This window comes from Megalopta genalis, chromosome 1 (assembly GCF_051020955.1).
Source record: "Megalopta genalis isolate 19385.01 chromosome 1, iyMegGena1_principal, whole genome shotgun sequence".
Taxonomy (NCBI): Eukaryota; Metazoa; Arthropoda; class Insecta; order Hymenoptera; family Halictidae; genus Megalopta; species Megalopta genalis.
This window is the reverse complement of record NC_135013.1, coordinates 32,140,014-32,165,865: the sequence shown is the minus strand read 5'-3', so window position 1 is coordinate 32,165,865 and position 25,852 is coordinate 32,140,014. Positions and strand designations below refer to the sequence as shown.

The window sequence follows — 25,852 nt, the reverse complement described above, 5'->3', positions numbered from 1 at the left end:
TGAGGCGTTCGAATAGATTCAAGAGTCCGAAGGATTCGAGTGATTGATGGAGCGCGAATTTGACGCGTTTGTAATAAAAATGCGTAGCTGAAATTTCGAACAATGAAAATATTTTCAATTAAATATTAATTTAGCATTCATGGAGATCATTATTTTCAATCCGCTGAAACTATTTTAAAGGAAGAAATTTTTATTTCACTCATTTTTTGGTTGCAATGGACGAAGACAAGCTTCATTTCGCGTAAAGATTCGCAGTCCAGTAATTAATCATTTCCGAGAGAATTGGATAATAATCGGCAACGTAGATTTGGGAAGATCGATTGACATAATTGGACAACGCACCCGTCAGTCTACGCGAGATAATTAACCGAAGATAACGCTTCTCCGATTAAAATCGACGCGGCGACCGATAGCGACGGGCAAAATCGTCGTCGACGGAGAGAATCGACGCGACAACATCCCGCGGACGAGTTTTCTCGTTCGCCGACGGTGTTTTCTTTGAGCATTCCGGTGGCGCGATGTAATTCATGCACGACCGGAGGATCGATACGCGGTCGCGAAGCAGAAATGATTCGAAGAGACGCGCTGCCGTGCCGGCGAACATTTCAGAAAACTTCAAATCTACTCGACTGCGAAGCGACACGCTCAAAAACCTTTGCGCCCGTATCTTCGACTCGATACTCGGCGCGAATCCTCTTACGCGCGCGAGCTTCCGAAAGCGGGAACACTGGATCCCTCGGTGAAGCGATTCCGGCGAATGCCCGTTTCCCCTCTTTTCGATTGAAATACCAAAGCCCGTTGAACGAACGCCCACGGGGCATCGACGGGTTCCACGATTTTCGATATTCCCATGAATATCGTGTCCACCGCGACGGATTTACCGACGGCGAAAGATTTGCATGTTTCTCGCGTCGGTGATACCGCGGGAAAAAAGCAGCAGTGTAAGCTCAAAAGTGTCCTGCTCGAAAATTCGTGCACGCGATTCCTGTTTTCGCGATCTCTTCGTTTCTTCTTCATTCGCGATTTCCGCACGTTCCAGAGAAAAACGTGAATTCCCGAGTTTAATTACATTTATTGGGATTCAATTCATACTTCCGAACTGTTTGGAGATCTAAATAATTGTACAATTCGATTCTGCGATACGATCTTAATTCTAAATGTTATGTTGAAACGTGTTCGTGGCGTTGAGCGATGTAATAAATACCAGTAATATTATTAATTCTTAATTAATACGATGCTTCCTCCGAACCGTATTTGAAACGTCGTAAAAATTTGCAATTAAGAAATAAATATTTCTTACCGAAATGATCGGTATTTCGGTTCGCCATTGATCGACCCAACGAAGAACGCAAGATTAATCGAGATACGTTATTTACGAAATATCGATCAACGTTCCTTGAAAATATTGTCTTTAAATCGCTGCGCGAAATAAACTTCGGTCGGGTCTGCTTGAAATATGGATAAAGCGTCGCTACGGGGTGTCGTAAAAGCACAATTATTTACACGACGGCGAAGTTTTAAGGCTGGCGGATGATATGGAGCACGTGCACGCGGATGAAGTAGAACACGTGTGCAGGATGAAGTTAGAGAGCACGTGTACACGGCGAAGCATCGTGGGGGGGGGGGGACGTTGAATTTCAATGATCGTAACTGCGAAACGCGTCCGTGATATGCAAACACTCGATGTTCCGGCTGTGCGCGAAGAGAAGCAGATACGTATGTATGTATTAGGGATCTTTCCGGCGCTCGTGTATCAGCGAAAATAGATCGGAAAATCGCAGATCCGCGAGCGACTGCAACAACCAGCGGATCGGAGCGGCATTCTTTCCCGGTTTCGAAAGTTACCGCGGAATCGGTGCACAATATTTCGCGATCGGCCGGCCGCGAGTCGCCGTACGCGCGTGAAAGTTGTTTCGTTTCGGTGACACGCGATCGGAGGCACGGCACCGGGCGAAATGCGACGGCGACCTAATCGCGAATTAGCGGGGTCGTTACTTCTAATAGATAGGGCTGTTAGATTGATTGCTGGATAGTTCCGGAACCTAGTCGATCGACATTCATACGCCGAAAAATCGAATTACTCGGATCGACGTTTAACGAGCGTGCTTTCTAATTAATGTCGATCGAAAATTCTGCTTAAAACGAACGTTTGAGGAACAAAGTTTTATATAGACACCGTTATTCGCTGAAGAAATTACTGTTTTCCGATGAAAATCCAGTGAAAGCTCAATCATTTTTACGAATAGTGCATGTCTATATTGAGAGCACAGCTGGAACTGAAAATTATTGTTCACGACTAGACTCTATTTTTCATGCAAAACAAAGTTATCTTCGTCAATTGCAACAAAGACGAATAAAAAAAGAATATCTTTCCTCCTTTAATCATTTCATTGAGTTAAAAATAACGTGTAAATATTCCTAAATTCTATCAGCCTTTTCATCTTTATCATAGACGCATATAAAAAGAATATCTGTCCTCCTTTAATCATTTCATTGAGTTAAAAATAGCACGCAAATGTCCCTAAATTCTATCAGCCTTTTCACTGTTAAAAATTTCAGCTATCCATCTTTATCACAGACGCATAAAACTCGCAGTCCATTCGCGACTAAATCGTCAAAGTCTCGCTTTTGACAAGGAGCATGTTCACAGGTTTAAAGAGTTGCGCATTTCAACAAAGCGGAGCGTCTTCGGCAACAACTTCCCTATAAAATCAAGCAAGATTCGCTTCGACCGGAGCGACCAGACCGTGACATCGTTGCAAAAGTAATAAAGATCGGCTTAACAGCAACCGATGCCACGATTCTCTTGGAAACGCGAAATGTCCCGGCAGAGGATCGAAACGTTTCCGCGGCCGATCGATAGCCGCGAGCCCTCCCCCGCGCGATGAGATTTTCGTTAATTACTCCCACCGCGGCTGTCTTTCACGACGGAAGCTTGATACAAGCGCGGAAACAAAAGTTCCGCGAGACAGGGTTTTTCCTGCGGCGGCTACGGTCGCGAATATGCAAACAACCGGCGCGTATTCGCGGAACTTTGAATCCCCGATCTCTGAAGGGGCTCTGGCGGTTTTATTTCTCCCGGCGAAGCTCGTTAGTGCGTTCGCGCGGACCCACGGTAACGACCATGCGGGATTAAACGAGCTTCTACGGCGGTTGTTACCGCGCCATGGTGATTCTACGGTGAACGCCGGCCAACGCTCGCATAGGGCCCGGGTAAATCGCGGCTCGTTTCTCCCTGTGATCGACGCGTTTTCCGTCGTGCACGAACGTTCCCCCGCGCTTCGCCGGGCGCTTCTCCCATCGACCCGCCCGGGCTTTAATGAATTAACTCTCCTGTATGCTTTAGGAAAATACTTCCTTAAAATTAGTACCGACTTAGCCGCGCCGGATTATTAGGCGCGTCCATTTACCCGTTCACGAACATTTGCCACATTGTTCCTGATTTATTGCCGCAGAACTCGTTTTCTGATTAGTCTCACAGGTGTTATGCGAGGTGTTTACGGCGAAACGAATTTGTACCGGATGACGAATGAAACAAAATTTGCTGCTGCATCGTTCCACGCGAACGTTGCGGTATTTACTAATACGCGCGGATCGAGTCTCGAAGGATTTGTCGAACATTTCGAAATTGCTTATTTCATTCCAAGTAAAAAAACTTTTTATTTCATTGAACAAATCGGCAATTACTTAGTTGCCAACCCAATAGTTGTCGAAAATCGGTATCTATGAGAAGGACCCGCGAGACTCGAATAATCGTATCTCCTCTTCCAAAATTGTCCATATTTCTGCACAACCCGAGGATCAATCAGTGAGAGTGTACTGCACGTTAAAATCGGCGAAATTGAAATTATTTAGCAGCTCCGGTTTCGTCAGGGGTCGAATGGCAATTAGAGCATCGGTGTGACTTTCCATCTCCTGACGAAACTAGCTGCAATGTTTGCGCAACGATGTTGAAAATAATTCCACGAGAGATCGCAAGATCACACCTGAAAGCCCTCGACAGCGAGAAATTTGAATGTCGCCGCGGCGCGTAAGCCTGAAATCTCCTAAATTGTTATGCGATGACGAATGTCGGCGTTGTGATCGTTGGTTGCATGATTTGCGAGGCGGACGAGTATGAGAGCTGGAACAACAGCGGACGCGGTATCATTCCGCAGAATTTTCGATCTGGATTTCTCTCGATAAGAGAATTCCCGTATGAACAATATTTCTCTTGACTCGGAAAATCGCATAAAACTCGAGGCAGCTATCGAGAATGCTCGATTTGCCGAAAAGGGCGTAAAAAAGTTTCCGAGCGCGCGGAGACGCGGGGCAACAAATGTTTCCCGGCAGCGATCGGAAACATTCGTTATTTGTGTTCCTTACTTATTGACCGACCCTCGTAATTCACGCTCCCCGCGCATCTGCTTCCGTCTTTTTCCAAGCGCCGGCAGCTCGCGCGCGCGCGCGCGCGTATACCTACGACGTATCGCGCGGATGAATCATTCATAAGCTCGGATAAACGGGCGAGCCGAGGCCCGTGGAACGGCGGGGTCGAAGTTCGAAATGCAAAACTGCATCCGTTCGGCGAGGAACGCGCGTCGCCGTCTCCCGCAGCCAGCGGCGCGAGGGATCGGAGAGAAAATAGCTGGTACGCCGGCCGAAATGCGATTCCCCCGGTCGGCGAAGCAATTCAATAATCGTGATCGAGCTCGCTTTGACCGCGCGAGAGAGCCATCTTCGACCGTGAACGCGCGGCTGCAGAAACGCGTATCGCTGCAAACGCGGGGGGCCGCCGGGGGCTGCAACTCCGGTGCACCGGAAGCTTTGACGCCGCGATGCGCCGCGCCGGCAGGACTCCGCAAACAGGATGCTACGGCCGGCTACTTAATTGGACCGACGTTCGATCGCTTTGGGCGACGTAGGTAGCATAATCATCGGCTGGGTTTTTGCGAAACGAAATTTCCGCCGGTGCCGCGTCGCGTCGGCCAGATGTCATTATCGCTGGGAACTGTGTTACTCGAGAGATGCAGCCTGCTCCCGATGCAGCTCGTTTGACAAACAGCCGTCTAACGCGTCAAACGAACCGCCAATCAGCGCGGCGAGGGGGACGCGCAAATATCGAAAGCCGAATTCGCGCAGGCGAATCGGTGCCTGGTCTCGAAATCACGGTCGTTATTCTTCGGAAAAACCGGAGCTCGTTTCGGCTCGTTTTGATTGACGCGTTCGCTTCGAACGTTGAACATTTTTATTCTTCATCAGTATTTTTTCTTTTTTTTTTTAATGAAGAAACTATGCAAATACATACTTCGATCGGCATTTGTTACTTTTTTCATTATTTTCGAATTTTTACAACGACAAATAGGTCGAAGCCTATTGTAGCGCAGAGCCTCGTTACGCGATCGCGTATTAAAAACATGCCCTCGTGGCTCGACAATTTCCGGTCGTGCCATTTGTTCGAAACGAAAGAACGAGAATCATTCTTAATCAGGATGCATTTCTCTGTTGGAGGTAACAGAAAGACAACAGATAATAATAATAATAAATATAAAATATAGTAGCATTTTGAAGTTGGGAGATCGCTTTCTGTCGTTTTTCTTTTAACTTTAGCAGGCTAAAAAAAATTAAAGAAATAAGAATTTATACGTACTCGTGATATTATTAGACCTATTAGATCTATTAGACGAGAAATCGGTTCAATAGACGTTGAGACATCGTGTGGACCGGCACAGGACACACAGCTTCGAGGAAAACGCGTTCAATGATTTCGTGTGTCGCTTGGATCGAAAGTGGTCGGACCGGTCAAACGGTCATAACTTCGTTAATGTCAGCAGTTCGGTGATATGCTTTTGCAGAAATATTACTAAGAGACTATGTATGTAGTCTCCTTCGCGCGAGAGAGAGAGAATGCGAAACAAAAGAACGACGTGTTGGCGGTTATATTTCACGGAAGCTGCAAGGAGGTCCGGACGAAGCAAGCCGGAGGAAGAAGCGGAGAGAATGCCCGAGCAAAAGTAGAAGGAAACGAAGAAATCGATAACCATTGTCATGGCGACCGCACAGCTTCGACCAACGCTCGCCCGGATCCGCTATTTCGCCTCTTTCGCGGCATTCTCGCGGCGAATTCCTCGATCGCAACCCTGCGAAGCACCGATAACGGCGGGGGTGCGCGTGCCAGGACCTCGGTCAGCCTGGAGAAACCTGCCAGCTCTTTCGAATAGAGTCCCTTTATCGCGGTTCTCCTCGACCGAGACGAAGCCCCGCCGTTGAAAGGACTGTTTCTCGCAGAATCTTGTTTAACCAGCTAGCCGTGGGCGCCTCCTTTCCAGAGAATCAAGCGACAACGAGAACACAGAGTAAACGTCGCTGTCGAAAATATTGGATCGGAAAGACGCTTTTTATTTGATAAAATGAACAATCTTGTTACCCGATATTTACCTGTTCGCTTAACATTAACGCAGGAAAAATCAAATGCTTGTACAAGTTAAAGATTCAACTTGCTGCTAATAAAGTGCTAGGTATTCGGTAAAGCGAGGATACATAATGGTACTTTGCACGTCGAACAAGCAATATGAATGAATTATGAGAGTGAATTTTTCATACAATTATTCATATTCTTTATTTGTTCGTTTTATTCCGGCCAGGCCTCAAAATATTCTGAACATCTCGAAATTTCAGAATATGTTTTCTTTTTTCAACGAAAAATTACAATTTAAATAGGCAATGGTCGCTACGTTTTGCGCGCGACGAGTATACTCGTCGTGACACAAAATAGCGCCACTTCTCCGCGACGAGTATACTCGTCGAGCACAGTTAACTGGTTAAAGAAACGACTGCTCGAACAGCGAGGTCGCTCGACGGAACGTGCGCAAGCCGAAATATCGTTATCGGCGGCATTCGCGGAACAGCCCGGGTCCCAGCCAGCCTAGCCCGATGTAACAGGCAGCACAAAATTTGAGACGCGTAGCAATTTACGGCGCCTTGGCCGAAGTGCTTTGATGCGCGAACGCTGCAAACTTCCTAAAAGACGTCCCCCGAACCGGGCTGAAACAGCGGAACAGAACTGCCGCCTCGAGTAGCTTCCCTGTTTATCCTCGCTTATCCGCCTAAGCCGCCACCCACGAATTCGCGACGACAGTTACCGCGGTCCTAGCATCCCCGAGAACTTGGATCCAGAGATTGGCCCATAATTAGCGTAATTGGGCCAGCCTCCGTGTCTCTCGAAACCGTTGAAAGCATGCCGATGAAAGCTCGGCGATTTTTACCAAGCTTTCTCTTAACCCTCGACCACTGTAGCCGGTCTGCGAGACCGCTGCTAATTACTTCGTCATTTCTGGTGATAATAATTGTATTATAATATTCTGAATTGTAAGAAAAATGATACAAAGAGGAACGTTTTTATTTGCTTCTATTCGATGAAACTGTGTAAAAATGGATAAATCTTAAAGAATGAAAATGTTAAAACGAATTTACGGACATCCGTCATTTTCGATTCACTGTAATTATTAAAGAAAATTCTTCTTTGTCTCTCATCTTCGTTGCAATCGACGAAGATAAGCTTTATTTCGCCCAAAGATCCGTTGGCAAAGTAAGAACAATTGATTTCGATTCTTTATTTACCACTTTTGCGTCAATATTAACCCTATGCACTCGAGTGGTGACTCCGAGGCACCACTAAAATTTGTTACATCACATTTTAAGATAATTCTTATATTAACGAAATTTGATCTCGAAAAACTTTTAAGGGCGTAACTGTTGCGCGAGTCCCAAGGGTCAATTTCATATGCATAAAATGCGTTTTGTGATATAAAATATAGCATTTTTATTTTACACGATAAAATAACCCTTAAAATAACCCTTTGCACTCGAAGCTCTATTTCAACTGTAAATATTATAGTATAAAACTTATAGTATTTTTAAGTTAGAAAAATGGTTTTATATTTACAGTTAAAATAGTATTAGTATATATTATATTATAAAACTTATAGTATTTTTAAATTAGAAAAATGATTTTATATTTACAGTCAAAATAGCTTCAAGTGCAAAGTGTTAACGCGATGAACGCTCCGCGATGCCGCTAATAATGGCTGCGTAATTTTTAGCAGCCGCAGTATAGTCTGCCACATTTTAATACTCTACGATCCACGGTTTTCGAGATCGCCGAGTGTCGTTGCTTCGACATTGATCCAAACGAATCTTCCACGGCGGAACGCTGCAGCAACGCGGGTCAGCGACGAAGTCGCGTTCTGGAATCTCGGGGCCCAGGGTCGCGTGCAGCAACGCCGATAGAAAACTGTTTCCATACACGTGGTTCCACACACACACACACACACACACACACACACACACACACACACACACACACACACACACACACACACACACACACAGAGAGAGAGAGAGAGAGAGAGAGAGAGAGAGAGAGAGAGAGAGAGAGAGAGAGAGAGAGAGAGAGAGAGAGAGAGACACACACACACACACACACATCAGCGCGGCGAAGTGTCCCGATAGATGCGGCTCGGCCAGTATGTATCTCGAGAAGTTCTCGAGTGTTTCTGCATCAGCAGACAGGCGCAAGGCGAAGCTGGCAGATAGCTCGATGCTCGAGGTCTGATGCCGGCGACCATAAGCATCGGAACCCCGCCGACTGGCACAGTCGCGAGCCTTTTTCCACCGAAGGAACTTCCAACTAATTATTGCGCTCGCGTAACGATGTCCTAACGAGTTCCGAAGGTTCCCGCGTCTCGAACAATGCGCTTTCTGGAACTCGGTCGAACGAGTTACGAAACGAAACTTACCCTCCGGCTGTATCGCCTAGGTCGGCGATATTACGCGCGTGCGACGAGAAGCGCGCGCGGAATTTCCGACGGCGTTGCGTCGATCGAGAAACACTTTCGATTCGTCTACGAGGCAGGTGCACATCGGCATCGCGCTCTCGCGCGCGCCCGCGAGTTCTCGAGCGTGCGAAGCACTTTCCAAACGCGGTCGAGATCTCCTTTAAATTCGCGAGAAGGGTGGAAGAATGTAGTTCAAGAACTCGTCGATACACGGGGCCGCGTTTTTTTTCCCGCGAATTCGGCTGTCTCCGCGCGGATCGGCTCGCGCATTGAACGCGCAGAAACGCGCGACGAGTTCCCCGTAATTTCGACTCGAAGGCCTGCTTCGATTAAGCACTCGGCCATGGAAGATCGATAACCGACTCGAATACCCGAACACATTATTACGCGCGGATACGCGTGAATCGCGCGGCGAGTTTCGCGAGGTTGTTCGATGCATAGCAGCTGATACGCTTTCTAGCGCGAAGGTAAACCCGCTAAGCGATGAGTCAACGGCGAGTCGAGCTCGCGAATATCGCGGAGACCAAGAGGAACCCGCTCGCGATAGAGCTCTGAGTCAGCCCGAGCCTCGGCCAGATGCCTTTTGAGATTTCTTGCTGGCGAGGAGGAACCACCGAGAGAGTCAACATAAATTCACCGTGGAAACCGAGGTCTCCCGCCTTTGCGAAAGGAAAGAATCTTCGTTTCTCAGCGAATTTACGCGCGCGTTTCGCAGCGATGACGACGACGACGACGATGTTGCGTCAAGCAAACGCGGGCGGACCCGGCGCGTTGCGGAAAAAACAGACTACGGAAGAATTTCCTTTCCCCGCCGCAGTCCGATAAATGCAATTAGCCTGTGCTGAATGGGGAAAAAGTAAAAAAAAAACGGACCCGCCGAGCGAACGTTGATCCAATTTACGCGAAAAAGGGAATTGGGACGCGCGTGTCGCGGCCGTCGACCATCCCCTGAATCGAGCATCGCCGCCGCCGCCGCCGCCGTTGCTGCTGCGTCGAGTAATAAACGAAGAATCGGCGTGCTTATTGCACGTTGAAGGATCGTTGATAAGAGCGTTTAAGCGGCGACTCTTAAATCCCTGCGACAATGTCTAATACTTTCGGCACACGGATTTGTTGCCGGGAATGCGGATCGATTCGAAGTTTGCTTAAAAATTGAAGGCGATAGATTCGAAACGGTCGAGGTGGCTGCGACGAAAGAGCACCCACGCGTCCGACGATGTTCGACGCCGTTTGCGTTGCGATGTTCATATTTTTTGCACCGTCGATCGATTCATATTTTTCTACCGAAAGTGGAAGGCGCGGATTTGTAAGATCGACCGCGTCGGAGAGGTATTCGCGTTCGACGATGCTTTCGAACAGAAAAGTAAGTATAATTTCGATCACAGGTCGACGATAAATCGCGGTTCGCGGTTTGCATCGCGAACGAATCCAGGCTCCTCCTTTTTTCCGTATCGAGGAAACAGGAAATCGGCGACGAGGAAGCCCCGCGGATGAAACATTGCCGCGGCTCCATTCGTTTCTCCCGAATAAGGCGATTCCGCGAGCTTTTTCGAGCTGCATCGAAGACGCGGCGGGTATGCAAATAGAACGAGCACTCGAGAAATCTTTCGTGAAAGTTTACCCGAAGTTGGGAAACGTTTCTATGCGAGCCGATAGGTATCGCGGGGACGCAATTTAAACGGCACAGTGCGCGATATTTCCTTCTTCGTGGACACGCTTGAATATCCCTGGAAAATGTGTAGAGAATCGCCGTTATAAGACCGTTTCTCATTTTCGTGAATTATTTGACGGATGTTCTGAACGAGACCAAAATATCTTGTGCGACATGTCTAAAAAATTCTTCGTGAAGTATCGAGGTAAATATCCGAGTGTTAAAACGTTTAGGAAAGGTTATAGTTTAAAGGTTTGTTATGATTTATTTGTATTATTGTATATTTATTTCTATTATTGTTATATTTATCGCGTCTATTTCAATTTTAAAGATTTACCGTAATGTCTCCCTAACTGACGCTCAAATTGTGCACAAAAAAGGACAATTTGGGAAGAGGAGTCACGATTATTCGAACCTTGCGGCTCGTTTTTATAATTGTTGAAAATCGGTAACTATAAAAATGAGTCGCAAGGCTCGAATAATCGTATCTCCTCTTCCCAAATTGTCCAACTTTGTGGACAATCCGAGCGTCAATTGGAGAGACATTACTGTATTAGCATTCCTTCGAAAGGACAGATTCTTTTTTATTCCTGTACCAGTAAATAAACGCATTAATTCTGATACTAAAACTGAGCATTAAAAATAGAAAAAAATGCGAAACTTTATAACGAGATAAAAAGGCTCTTTGCTGAACGAAAAATTCGCGTATTTAACAAAATCCTTAAGAAATATACGCGTTTTCTTACGTATACCCTCGACGCGGCAGCTCCTGCAAGACCGCTACTATTCTCGAAAACTGTTATGTTCGTTAGAATACCTGCACAGAACTTTTATTAGAACTCTCTGATAGTAATACAATTGAAACTATCACATGAAGAACGCCGCTTAATGCAAGTAAAACCAACGGCAGAAATACGTAATACAAACGAGAATTCCGACAATTGTTTAAGCAGAGGAACGCGTTTAAGCGGCGGCGAATTATCTTGATTGCACTGCCGCATTTTTCAAAGATACGCATGCCATAAATGTATGATTGCTGTGAAGATCTATTGATAGCTTCCCGAGAAAACGTTAAACGTTCACGTACGACCGTCCTGCGCGCGGTTTGGCGGAGCAATTAGCGCGGCAATCAGCACGCGAAACGGTCGGACGCAAGAGACGCGGAGCTCGTAAATGTCGCGGCAGAAGAGAAACCTGCCGGAAGAGGGGCACAGGAGATAGCGACGGTGTACAGGGTGCGCGAAAGAGCGTCTGATAACCGTGGAATTACCCGGAGGATAGTAATATCCGCGGATAAAAGGCGCGAGAGTGGACGAAGCGGTGGAAACGAAACCGGGGACGGGAATAAGACTGAATTTTCTCTTGGCGAAAGAAAGCAAAAGAGAGAGAGAGAGAGAGAGAGAGAGAGAGAGAGAGAGAGGCTTCGGTGTCTCATTGCGCGGAGAGGAAGAAGCTGCGGACAGCCGAGTCGAGAGGGGTGGCTCGAGGGGCACTCGTTTCGTAAACCTTTTCCCGAAGGGCAGCGCGCCTAAAGGAGAAGGGAAACGAAGGGCCGCGACGAGTCCTTTCCAACGAAAACGAGCCTGGGAAACGAGCTGCGGATTCAAGAGCCCGCGAATTAAAATGCGCGACCGTGGTAGGAGCTGTTTGTTTTCCCTTTGGACCAGCCGCAACCCTTTCCCCGAGACAGCTGCGCCTTTTCCCGGTGCTCTCGGGACGACGATGACCGAAAGTGTCCCCCGTCCTCCCGACTAATTAAGACTCCTTCCGGCCACCGGGTCTATTCTATTCGTGCCGTTCGCGCGATTCGATCGAGAAATCAGTGACTCCTCCTCGCGAAGCCCCCTTCGGGGCTTCCACCCCCTCAGCGAATTAGCGGTATTCCGCCGTTCCTGGGGAACCCGTTCGCGTTCCATCAGCCGACCCGCCCCTTCGTATTACCCGCAGCAGTGCCCGGCACTCTCTTTCTGTTCCGAGAAACTTTGCCGCACGAAAATAAATTCCGCGGCCGAACAGAAATCACGCTCGCGTAAACGGTCTTCGGAATATCCAGGGATCCGTCGACAATCCGTGTGACCTCATCCAGGGCCGCTATTAATAAATCCGTTCGCCGCGAATACCACTTCTGCGAGCGGAATTACCTCTGCCAATAACGCGGACACCGGTGCCAGGAAAAGGCCATAAGCGTTAGGGACTGGCTCGTCGTGGAACGGTGACTAATTGGCACCGTGCGAGAACGCCGTCAGCCTTCGGGATCCTTCGGAGAGTCGTTAAGAACCGCGTTAATCGTGCAATCGTAAATATCGACAAGTTTTGCGGTCATCTGGGCATCGCGTCGCGGAATTTCGACAATAGAATAAGCCTGTTACGGTTTGCATAATTTACGCGAGCTTGTAACCGATATGGGTGTCGGTTATTTTATTTTGAGTTTATGCTTGTTTCGTTTTCAATTTATGTCTATTTTGGTCTAAGTTTAAGCTTCACTTAGTATACCAAATTTTACAGTTCTATCCTCTCTTACAGGTATATTTTACATACTATTTCTTTTCTTATACTTGGGTATATACATATCTATATATATATATATAGTCGTCGGTTATTTTATTTTGAGTTTATGCTTATTTCGTTTCCGATTTATGTCTATTTTGATCTAAGTTTAAGTTCATTTTCCTTCAAGTTTGAGTTTATTTCGTTTCCAGTTTAAATTTGTTTTGTTTCAAGTTTGTTTTACTTAGTTTACAAAATTTTACAGTTCTTACAGATATATTTTACATATTATTTCTTCTCTTATACTTGTGTATATATATATTTTTTTATATTAACTGTATACTAAGTTATATGCTTAACGCTAGAACTACCAAGCCAGTGAAAATGACTGGTTCCTGATATTTTTCTTTTACAGTTCCCGATGTAATAAACATATTTCTAGGAGAAATTTTTGAGTACACTTTTTTTTATCGAAGCACGTATTATAATATAAATCATAGGAAGTTTAAATAAATCCAGTCTAAGCATACTGTCATAAAACAATGCGCATTTGCCAAGCTTAGGGCTCGATGGTTCTAGTGTTAATTATACATTAAATTCGCCGGATCTCGTTCGCGTCCGATAAATCGGCTAAAACTTTCGAGGAAATAATCCGCGATTTCACTTTTCCGCGGCTACCACACGTTCGCGCGGGTCTAATAGAAAATATTCGCGTACTTTACGCAACGGAGCACCGTTGCGGCAACGAAAACGCCCGCGAAACGTGACGGGAGAGTCGTGCGCAACGAAAATGTTCCGGGTCGGATGAAATTTCTGTGTTCCGGAGGTAAAACAGCTTCGAGAGCGAACAGTTACCACGTTATATTAACGAAAATATGTACTTTGGTGCCCGCGTAGGTGGCTGTTTGTATAATTACGCTATCCACGCGCCTCGCGCGCGTTTGTTTTATTAAAAGAGAACCGTCGTGTCCGTCCGACTGCAGATTTTAGCGACGTTCTCGCACGCGAGAATTAATCGGTACAGAGATTTCGCGACGGATACGAAGACCGTCTCGTTTGCATTTTAATGCGTTACGAATGCGAAATGAATTCTCAGACCCGGTCTTCTCCAATTTTAAGCTTGGAATTTTCGATTTCCCAACGCGACCTCGCGATCCATCCGATATCTAAAGTGCTCTCGCCTTGAAATAGACGCGTCCAGCTTCGATTTAAGCTCAGGCTCGTCGAGATACTCCCGCGGGCATACAGGTTGAAATCGACTCGAACTTTGCCCTTTATCTTCTCGGCCGTGGCGCCGCTTTCTAGAAATATGTAATATCTTAATGCCGCGACGTTCTATCAACGTTCTTCTCTCATTACGATTGTCGTCCACGCGCGTCATCGAACAAAGCAATTTAACGAGCGAATTAATCGGCAAGAGTTGCTCCATCGCTCACAGGCTGTCGCTAACGACGCTAACCCACCGATATGCCGCATCATTCTTTGCGATAAGCAATTAGCAAAACAGGCTGACACGACCATATCGTCGCTCTTTTGTCCAAATACTAAATCCGACGGATTCGTCCGCTGGTCGCGCAGGCTTACGTGACCTCTGACACGCTCGACAACCGAGTCTAAGACCCCATTGTGAGAAGATTACACGAGGACATAAGACGGTTATAGGATAGATGGCTGCGACCGCGTCGAGGATTCGTATGAATTTCAAACGTTCTCACTGCTTTGTGTCGGATAAAAAATCTGCGAATTTCGATGCACTATTTAATACGTTTTTCATTCGATATCTAACTCGCGATCGAAGAATCGTTGCGGTCGAAAGATAGATCCTCGTTACGCGACTGCTCTTCGCGTCCGACGACGATCTCTGTTCTAAGAAACTTCGAATTATCAAGAAGAAGGCGGATTATTTCTCGAGGGAACCCCGCCGTTATCATCTCCGCGGCGTAACAGTACGAATTGTTATACGGATCACCGCTGGCGAGAAGTTTTCCAGGCGAATCGGAGCCGCGAAAGACGGAGCCCGCACGCAGCCTCGGCAATTCCAGGTCCCGGTAAGGTCAGGTGGCGCGGACAGTTAGTTGAAGGCACAATTAGTTTGCCGCCGAGAGTCCCTCTAATTGCGAGCAAACAGGGTAACCGACTCGCCTTCTTGTTTCCACGGTCCCCGCGCGGGCCGCGGGAACAATGCCGTCGCGCTTTCATCGGCGTTTCGTATCGCTCCGAATCTTTCTTTATTCCCGACGGTTATTCAAATAAACGTGAATTCAACGACCCTCCCCCCATCCCTAGCCAGCCGTTTGTTTAACTGCCGGCGGCGGAGCAACCGGGTCTAATGCCCGGCCGAACAGAGGAGCGCCGCCGCGGGACTTTATCGGCGCGAGCGTTCCGTTCCGAACGGAACGTTATCTGCTATATTAATTTGTGCGGCGATTAGCGGGCTCGCGTTTCGATGGGTTCTTTAAGGGGGCTGTTCGCCGCGATAACGACTCACGGGGCGTGTTCCGCTCCATCGGATAAAAATGTATCGCTCGCGTATGCGAGACCGTATCGTCGGACACCAGGTTGTTCGTGCGTCAGACGGAAAAAATTTTGACACGATAACGCCGAAATTATGCCGTTCGTAACTGTTATGTGTATTCATTATTCGTATGGTGAATAATGGTCGAGATGGAAACAAACACGTAGAACGTACAAGATAATGGCGACACGTAGAAGAGGAAGATAATGGCGATACGTATCGCCAATCGTATTGATAGCATAATCTAGTAGGAGGTGGAGCCGGTTACTGTGGTCTGTAGGCTCACTACCCTTTGGCTTTTTCCGTCACTTTATATTTATCGAATGTTAGTCTTTATTTTGCTGAATTTTTAATCCATTATTACAAAATATTACATTTTTTTAATTATTTTCATTCGTTTGTTTTTTAGTAAAATAAACTGAATATTTTGTATCGATTCAGCTCATGGGTTTAGCCTAAGCTTTAGCATTAGCTCTAGCTTTCGTCTTAATTGTAACGTTTTCATTAGCTTTTTTCATTACTATACGATTTAGTTCTATGCTTCAGTTTTAGGTTAGCTTTAGTCTTAAAGCACCGTTCCATAGCTTTTGCAATCTTATGAATATATCTATAAACGCGATGTACGTATAAACGAGCTCGTACAGCGATAAATCGAATGAAATAAAAAGCATGTCTTATTAGTTTTTGTTCGGACACAGTAATTGGTCGCAGGCTCGGCTCAACTGCCCATTTTAAATTTTCCGGTGCGGACCCCGTGGGACCGTTCCCCTCGAAGAACAGGATTCTTCGTACAACTATCAGGCCGAGTCGTAAATAACTTCCGATGCAGCTAGGTGCAATCTATTGTCCGTATTTACCCACTATGAGTCACCGGGACTAACGAGTTTTTGCTTTCACTAAATACATAAGGTTTCGAAGTATGTAAATGAAATAAGGAAAACAAGGAAAATATCGTGGAAAAAGAAGAGATACGAGATAAATGTCTGATAAAAAGCCGGAAGATATTTATCACCTGACCTAATATCTCCGAGAAACGAACGGGAACGCTGGTGTGACGAGGAATTAATAATAGAGGCTTTACGTATAATTCGCTCATAAAATAATGGTAAAGATCCTATACAATTCCCGGCGAGCTGGCCGTTGCTTGTTCGACGAATGCTGTAAGACACCGTTCGATGGAAATTCACGTCGGTATAAATATTTCTGCCGATCCTTTCGTTGCATTAACACGACGACATCCATCGGGACCGTCGAATGCAACTTGACGCAGGGAATAAGTTCTAAGAACCGCGGGTGATTTTATGCATTCAACACCTCGGCGAAACTTTTCCTGCGCTCTCGGAGTCCTTCGCCGATCTTTCATTCCAGTTAAACAAACGCGACGATATTTCAGAAATGGAAACTATTTCCCCGACGACATCTTGATTGCAAATCATTGGAAGACACGTAAGCCAGTAACAAATAGCGATGAGTATTAGACAAATATCCTGAAGATAAAACGCGAACCAAGAGAATCGCGAACGAGGTGACGCGGAGTGAAAAGAAAAGAGCGATTTTCGAGTGCAATAGTCAAATAGACCGAAGCCGCCGTAAACATTCGATGCTATTTTTGGCGCCAATACACGTGTCCGCGCAAGTTTAAATCGACGATTTTATATCTCAAATCAATTATCGTTAAGGACGGCAAAGACTCAAAGCAGTAGAGTACTATCTCCCTAATTGTGTGACGCTCGGATTGTGCACGAAGATGGACAATTTGGGAAGAGGAGATACGATTATTCGAGTCTTGTGCCTCGTTTTTATAATTGTTGAGAATCGGTAATTATAAAAACGGGGCACAAAACTCAAATTAATCGTATCTCCTCTTTCTAAAACCTTAATATTGATTCTAATTAGAATTAGAATAATTGGGCTAACAGCCGCATTGGTACGACTTTAAAATAAATATTATTTTCATATTATTTTCATGTTATATTATTACCGTCAGCCACATCTTTACGCTTACTTAACGCGTACAGAATACACGTAACACAAAGTCATCGATCGCCGTCCAGAATTTTGCGCTCCCAAAACGGCCTTTCTCGCTGCGCCGATCCAGTTGATCCGACGATTCGTTTTTTCGACGATCGATCCGGGACACACGACAAAGCGGAAAGACGGAAACGGAACGAAAGAAAAGAGGGATTTGCGAGGCTGCGAGCTCTCCGAGTGGCTCGTGGAACGTATCCTGCGATATAATTGGAGCCCGCGAGGGTCGAGGGGTCAGCTCGCAATTAGTTGAAAGAGGTTGCGAAGTTTCTCCGGGGAGTAATGTTACCGCGGATTGGATTAACTTGCGTAGTAGAGCGTGCCATGGTTCGGTAGGGTCGGCCGTGCAATTTGTTCTACGGTGGCCAACGAGTAACCTCCGTTTCCAGTTTGTAACGCGATCTTACGGGATGCGTCGCGAAACTAGGACCGTGCGAACCTTCGGAGACACTTTTGCTCGCATTCCTCGACCGTGACACGGCGACAAACAATGCCGACTAGGTCGACGACGACGACGACAACGACGACGACGATCGGGGTAAGAATAACTCGAATTACGCGAGGAGAAGAACGCGCGGTATTATGGCAAATTACAGGTATCCTGCGGGATAGTTCAGCCGCGATCGGCTTGCGGAACAACTGCGTTAACGATGCGAACCGGGAACGTATCGCGATGAAATTACTGGACGTCCCCGGTCCGTCGCTGCCGCCAAATTAAGATAGCATATGCGTGCGTGGCATGTGGCGTGTCGCCGACAGAAAGAAATCAAGGCGGCAACCGCATATATCGCCGGAAACGGTGTTTGTACGATAGAAAAAGAGGACGACGGGCACACAAAGGACGGTGCTACGAGCTAAACGCGCTACTTAGAGTCGTTAATTGCGGCTAATGCGTCGTCGTTCGCTCATCGATCATCAGGCCGGTGGCGAAAACGGCTGTAAATACTGTAATTTCGCCCTAACTCGCGCTCAGATCGCGCACAAAAAATATTTGGTAAAGGAGACACGGTTGATCGAGCTTCGCGGCGCGTTTTTACGGTTGTTCGAGAATCGGTGATTATATAAACGAGCCGGCAAATAAATAGTCCATTTTCGTAGAAAAATTGCCGTGTTACAGCGCGGCTGGAACAAGTGTTACGTCCCCCGCCGTTCGTCTCGATCCTTTCCACTCGATTTGAAGAATCAACGCCTGGACGAGCGAGAATTCTAATTGCTGTCCGAGAACCGCGAGAGCTAATCAACGATTCGAATGATCAATGGGAAGCCTTGAATGCTAATCGCTCCGATAATAACCCATTACCGGATTGTAATGGAAGTTTTCCGAACCGCGGCCGACCGTCGAGCCGCAAACACGGTAAACCGACGGCAATTAGACGCGCGGTTAAATCGGACAGAGGCCGAGATATGCTTGAAAATCCCTAAGTGTGTGGTCTGCTCGTTCTCGGATTCCGCGGGGCCAGCGCGATGCTCCGCGGGAGGGTGGGGGGGGGGGGCAAAAGCTGCGTTTATGCGGAATCTGCTCTCTGTTTGTTTTCTCTCGCGGACACGATATTTCGAAGCCGTAAAATCGGCCGAGTCGCCGAGCATAATCGTGTTGGGGTAATCGGGACCATCGAATCTGATTGATTCGAATTCGATTTGGACGCGAGATTATCCGCGAAAGATCTTCGTCCCGATTCCTAAACGCGATTACATTACGGTCGGACCGATCTTGCGACCTCGAAACGTCGTTTACACAACCGTGCTATTGTTTCCTTACCGCTGATTTTACCGCAAAATAAAAATTGTCCACCTAAATTGCAAGAAATCGAAGCAAGTTTCGTTTCTATCTTAATAAGTCCGATAAGTCGAAAACAATGTAACAACAGCATTCTTAAAAAGTCGAATAATCTTTCCATTATTTCGTCTTCCAAATTTTTCTCGTAGATGCGCAAAATCCGCGATCTACCGACCAGACAAATTTTGTACACCGAGAAAATATCCAGACTGTCGCGATTACCGTCGTTCGATCACACCGCGAAAATCAGATAAGGTCGAAGGGGTTTATTTAACGAAACAAAGCCTGACAACGTGTTCTCGATTGCCCAAAGTGTTCGCATCTCGGTCGCTGAATTTCCTACGGTGCCGGAACAATACGTAAGAGGGCGATTCTCCGCGAAGCCTAAACTTCATATATCCTTTAAAAATCGTGCTCCCAGGGTCCGAGATAGGCGTGGCTTGGTCGCTCTCGATTTCCATGGGTCGATTTCACGGTGCCCGTACAATAATCACCTTTTCCCTTCCTGGATCCTCCGGAGGCCTCCGCGGGGCAGCGGCGCGGAGCTGGAAGCTTTTATTCGCGACTCTCCCACGCCTGGACGAAATCGTGCACAGGATACGCGACATAATACACCGGATACTAACTGGATAATGTCAGAGGTGAAGTACGCCGGATCGTCCGATCCGAAGGAAGGAACCGACGGCGTTCCTTCGCGGACGGAATCCTGAAAAGACGAGTACCAAACCGAACCGAACGAAACAGCAATTATAGCCGGCGCGTAAATTTCGCGAAGCTGCTGTCCCGCGGCTTTACCGCAAAAAATATCCCCGCTGTGCTGCAACGTCGAATGAACGTAGCTCGGGCCTCGAAGCCAGGAGAATCTACTGTATAATGCAGGCCCGTCGAGAGTGCATTCTGCTCGCGGCGGCGGCGGGTAAAAGCGATTTCACGGTAGCCCGAATTTGGAGCAAGTCCAAGTTGAAAATCGATCGACCTTTAAACCAATCGGCTATGTGCTCCGGCCTCTTCTTTGTCGTGCAACGAAACCAGCGGGGGAATCGGTTCCAACGCGGATCCGTCCTCGTCAAAGGAACGCTCTCGCCGTTGCTCGCTCGGCCGCGCGAATGACGGAAGACGGGCCCCGCGCGGTCCGAACGCGCTGATAACGATAACAATCGAGCGTCGTCTCCCCGCTGATATCGGACCACTTTCCCACGTCGTCTTTAAAAGGTGATATTAGACGCGCGCGCGCGAGAAAGAGAGAGAGAGAGAGAGAGAGAGAGAGAGATCGCGTTTACGCGGATCGATCGAGCCGCGGCGAATCGAGCTGCATGAACAATGCATGCCCGCCTCCCGATCGGCGCACGCTCGGCTCATCCGCGCCGGTTCGAGCGTTACGAGCCGCGAATTACGAATTAATCGAACGAATCCAATGAAAGCTCCGCTGAACGCGAAGGACGCCGCGATCGGGCGACGGGGATGAAACGGACCGCGAGGAGACTCGTGACCAGGCTCGGGCAAGGGCTTCGCAGATGGATTAATTCGGAATCTCTAAAGCTTCCGTCGATACGCTCCTCTCACCCTTCCGTTCGTTCTCGATCGATGCGACCGCATCGGGAGAAAGATACCGCTCGAAACACACGCCGCAGAAGCGCGGCCGAGAAAAAAGAATGGCCGGGCTTTAGTCGTCCCGGCGAATAAGCGAAAAATATACTCGGATATAAAATATGAAAGCGCGCCGCGCGAATGGGAAACTCCGGCGGGCTCCTGTTCCCGAATGGAACACGTCCTGGGAACGTTTAAACGAGCGCGGAGCTAAATGAAAACACGGGATCCACCGCCGAATCCGTCGGCGTGCCGCGTAACGAGGTTCTACGATTTCCGCGCGAGCGACTCTGGTTTCGGGAATACGACGGGAGCTCTAAAAAAGATTCGTTTGTATCAAAAAATGTATCATAATTAGTATTATCAACGAAATTTGATTTAATAAAGAGTACTAAAATTGCTCTATGAAAAAGATGTATCATCATTGCGTTATTCACGGTCTGTCCGCCGCGTGGTCCACGGAATTATCGATAATTCGATTTGCGAGAATTAATTTCGAGGCTGCATCATTATAATGTCTTAATTTTACGAAGATTCGCGAGTGGCAAGGATATGGAAAATGCAATAATGCATTCTACGATTTCCGCGCGAGCGATTCCGGTTTCGGGAATACGACGGGAGCTCTAAAAAAGATTCGTTTGCATCAAAAAATGTATCATAATTAGTATTATCAACGAAATTTAACTTAATAAAGAGTACCAAAATTGCTCTATCAAAAAGGTGTATCATCATTGCGTTATTCAGGGTCTCTCCGCCGCGTGGTCGACGGAATACGTTGTCGACGGAATTATCGATAATTCGATTTGCGAGAATTAATTTCGACGCTGTACCATTATAATATCTCAATTTGATTAAGATTCGCGAGCGGCAAGAATATGGAAAAAGCAATCGTCGTCGCAAAACATGCAAATTTTAGGAGATCGAATTCGAACGCTCGAATTTTAGGAGATCTTTAACATCGTCGACGCGGCCGGAGCGTCGAAGCGTCAAAATCGAGTAGCATCTTGTCGTTAATCAGGCGAGAAGGCCGACCAGAAGCGGCGTCGATCGACCACGTGTCGCAATGTCGGTCTTAGGTAACACACCGACGATCGAGGCGATCGAGCAGAACCAGAGAGGTTTTCTCGATTTTCAAAACGTCCAGTTATGGTAATACGGGTCCAGCGAACGAGCAATCGCGCGATTATCCGCGTCGGCCGACGGCTACGTCGCTGCACCGCGAATCTCGAAATGTCGCGTCGCGCGAATGTTTCCGCTTGATTATTAGCTGAACGTTGTTCGCGATCGATTAATTTTCGAACGAATCGGCGGCGGAGCACCGCGCGTAGGACGACGCTTTCGCGAGATCGTGCGAAACACTGAAGCCGTGTCGGAGATAAAGTCCTCTCTCTCTCTACGTGGCGCATTATCAAGCGTGCAAACACCGGTGGCGAACACGAGCAGCGGCTGCCAGGCTGACGGTTCTCGGGGGCGTCACGATTTACGACGGTCCGTTCGACCTGCCGTCGTCCGAGTTCACGAGACAACCCGATAAACTTGTATCCGGCAATTATACACGGTTATCTCGCGGAAACCTCTTCTCGGAAACGACGCGCGTCGGATTGATTCCCCGAGTCGTAAACCTATCGAACGATGATTGATATTCGATGAACGGAGGGGGAGGCCCGGGGGGACCCGGACGGCCTCGCGATCGCAGACCCAGCCCAGCTCGCAATTAACCGTAGCCTCGCCCCCCGCCGCCGCTGTCGTACAATTAGCCAAAGCCCTTCCCAATGCCACCACAAATCCGTGTGTTTACACTTTCTTCGTGGCCTGGCAGGTGTCGGGACACATATCTCGGTTGATTGCAAAAGCCTCGTTTCCGTATATTGTTGCCGCTTCTCTCGTTGTTCGATCGACGAACGAATCCCGTTCGCCGGCCGGCGGCTCTATCGGTTTTCAATGTTACATCAAAATTGCATGGGACACCCACTCGTCCTTCGACCCGATGATGCGGAAACGATCTCGTTTTGTACGGCTCTGACAACTCTATTCTTTTGATCGGCGCGCTCTCGACGGAACGTTCCGAAGATATTTACGAGCATTGTTCGCGATTTACCGAAGCTGTTCGGACAAAAAATACGTCCGCCAGCAACTTTCGATGTTTGCGAGTCGTGCGAAGGATTTTTATTTCGCACAAGGAAATTTCGTGGTCCGGCGAACTGATTTAGAAACTGTGCGATAGGACGTGATCGGACGAATGTTTGCAGCGTGCAAGCGTAGAAGTAATCGTTTGATTTGCTGCCACTGCGATTTTAATTTTCCAGTTTTAGTTTGTTTAACTAAACCGATTTGAAATTGCGCGATTTTTTGGGGGATTGCGACGCGGCAGACAATACGTTGATCTTCATTTAATTCTTTATTGCGAAGTTGCTTTCTGTTGTGGTATTATAGCAGTGCGATCATAAGGAACTTTAACGTTTTTAGCGATGTTTAAGCAAGAACTTACAGAAAAATATATTTCTATATTTCTACCATAGAGATACGCAGATACCACGTTTCGTTAAGTCTTCGTTTACGTATCGGTAACAACGTGCAAGTTACTCTGAGTCTGTAATTATGCATATCATCGTATTCGCGACGTCGAATTTCCTTATTTGCGAGTCACCATCCATTCCCGGCATCGTTGAACCTTCGACTATTGTCGTCGTTTAAAATATTAGCTTTCGACGTGCACAGGAAATATTACAGCAAACTTTTAGCGCCCTCCTATAGCAAAGTCGAAAATTATTCCGACGATTTCAACAAAAATTTACATGGAACGATAATTTAGAAAATTTGTCGGTATTCACGAGAACAACTTTCAAGGATACATTTCAGTAATTTAAAACTTCAGCGATCGAGATAATAAACATTTACTTTGTCGACTTTTTGCAGAAAATTGTTGCGATGCATTCCGCGCGAATGCGAGAAAATCCGCGGAACTTTCTGGATGATCCAGTGCGTAATGAAAGATGGATTGTCCATTTTTTCCGTTGGAGAACCTCGATTATCCGAATCTCCGAATATGAGAATTCTATTGTTTGAACATAGTTCACAGGCAAATGGTTCCATCGAAAGATCTATTATAATTCAACGACCCATATATGTATAACTCGAGTTAGTCCCCCCCCCCCCTACAGGGGGGATTAACTATTTACCTGGACGCCTATAAACGAAACAATAAATAAACAAGCAAGTAACAGCAACAGACTGCGGATTTTTGTGCAAAATAAGAATTGCCCGCATCAATTGCAAGGAATAGAGATCAAGCAGCACCTCCGTTCTTCCTTTAATCATCTTAATAGATTAAAAATAACACGTTGACGTTTTAAAATCCCTTCAATCTTTACACTACTTTAAATTCTGACTACTCAATTTTGCCATAAATACATAAGCTCTGTGCAGTCTAGTCAATAATTATTAATATATAGTGTATTATAATATATATATATATATATATATATATATATATATATATATATATATATATATATATATATACAACAACTATTAATAATTATTGACTAGACCGCAGAGGGCTTATGCATTTATAGTAATACAGTAGTATATAGTAGTATACATATATATACTACCCAATTTTGCCATAAATGCATAAGCTCTCTGCATATATATAAATATTACATATATAATATATATAATACAATTAATATTAGTCAGTGATTATACCATAAAATATAAGAAAAAGCAAGATTGTCTCAAACTTTTGGCCGACAGTGTATTTCATCAATCAAGCAGTCACGTTCACCCGTTTATTTGGGACACGGTAGTACCCGGAGTCACCGACACCTAATCCAGCTCCAGATAAAACGGTTCCCAGCACTCCGGAAAATTCTGGTCCGCGAGGGGTCAACCGGGCGACTTAGATTCCCGAGGATACATTTCGTTATGACACAAGGTTGCAACATGTGGCCACGAGCGAACGCGAACCGGAGTTACATATAGCTGGAGCATGGGAGCCGGCGCAGCGAGCGCCAGGGTGCCTCGAATTTATTCCAGGCAGGTGTCCGCCGAGAAAAAAGGAACACCGGTAGGTGCATAGCTAATACGAGTCCCCCTCGAATCGACATCCCCTCGTGGTTGTTACGTAACACTCACCGTGCTCCTACTTTCCCCTGCGCCCTTTCCCGTCGACGACGGAGCGAGAGAACGGCGGAACGACAGAGAGAAAAAGTGAGAGAAAGGGAGAGAGAGAGGGAGAGAGAAAGATAGCCGGTTCGTCGGTAGTCCTTCCGTGTTCGCCCACGTGCCTGCTCAGGGTCCCTTGTCGTCGTCCGGTTTCCTTTCTGTCCGCGTGAAAGCGGCAACCTTGGCCTTCGAAATCAACCGGAATCCGTCCGGGTTCGGACTGGTCCCCGGCGAGGATCCTCGCGCGTCCGCTTTCTGGGAGGAGCAGCCCTTCGCGCGGCGTCGGGCCGGGCCGGGCCGGGCCAGCCGTTTCCTGACACCGATCCAGTAACTGACCTTCTCAACGCAACCGGTTTCAGCCGGCCCTTCTCCTCGCGGTCGCTCGCGACCGTTTCGCTCCTCTCGGGCCGCGCGTTTCGAGCGGGCTGCTCTCCGGGCCGCGCGATTCGCGCGGGATTAAATCGATCGCGGGTCGAGGCGACACGCGTCGCGAGGCTCGCTCGGACGGGGAACAACGCGAAGCGGACACGAAACCCGGAGCGCGCGGCGTCTCGGCGAAGACTGGCTCTGCCCGACGAGGTGACCGGCCGCGAGCTGAGAGCCGAGAGTCGACGTCGATCCAAACCGTTGCCGAGTGAATGACGCCACGCATTCACAGCGAGCGAGCGGGCGAGCAAGCGAGAGAGAGAGAGAGAGAAGGTGTGTGAGAGAGAGAGAGGGAGAGGGAAGCTCTCTCTTTCCTACTCCGGCCGTTTGTCTTCGTCGCTCTTTGTCCCTCTGCTTGTGCAGCCGTCGACGTGTACGACGTCGAGCAGAGTCAATAG

At 47.3% G+C, this 25,852-nt stretch overlaps 1 protein-coding gene across 2 annotated transcripts in view; it reads right to left on the bottom strand.

Annotated features, from left to right (window-relative positions):
* The window catches only part of LOC117217894 (beta-1,4-N-acetylgalactosaminyltransferase bre-4), a 67,188-nt gene that overhangs the window by 18,567 nt on the left and 22,769 nt on the right, over positions 1 to 25,852 (bottom strand). Inside the window, exon 1 of one of the 2 annotated variants that reach the window (XM_033465741.2) lies at positions 24,999 to 25,623. The exons of the other annotated variant lie outside the window; for it this stretch is intronic. The gene's annotated coding sequence lies outside the window, so the exon portion shown is untranslated. Of the gene's footprint in view, positions 1 to 24,998; positions 25,624 to 25,852 lie in introns of those variants that run through there. 2 annotated transcript variants of the gene reach the window in all.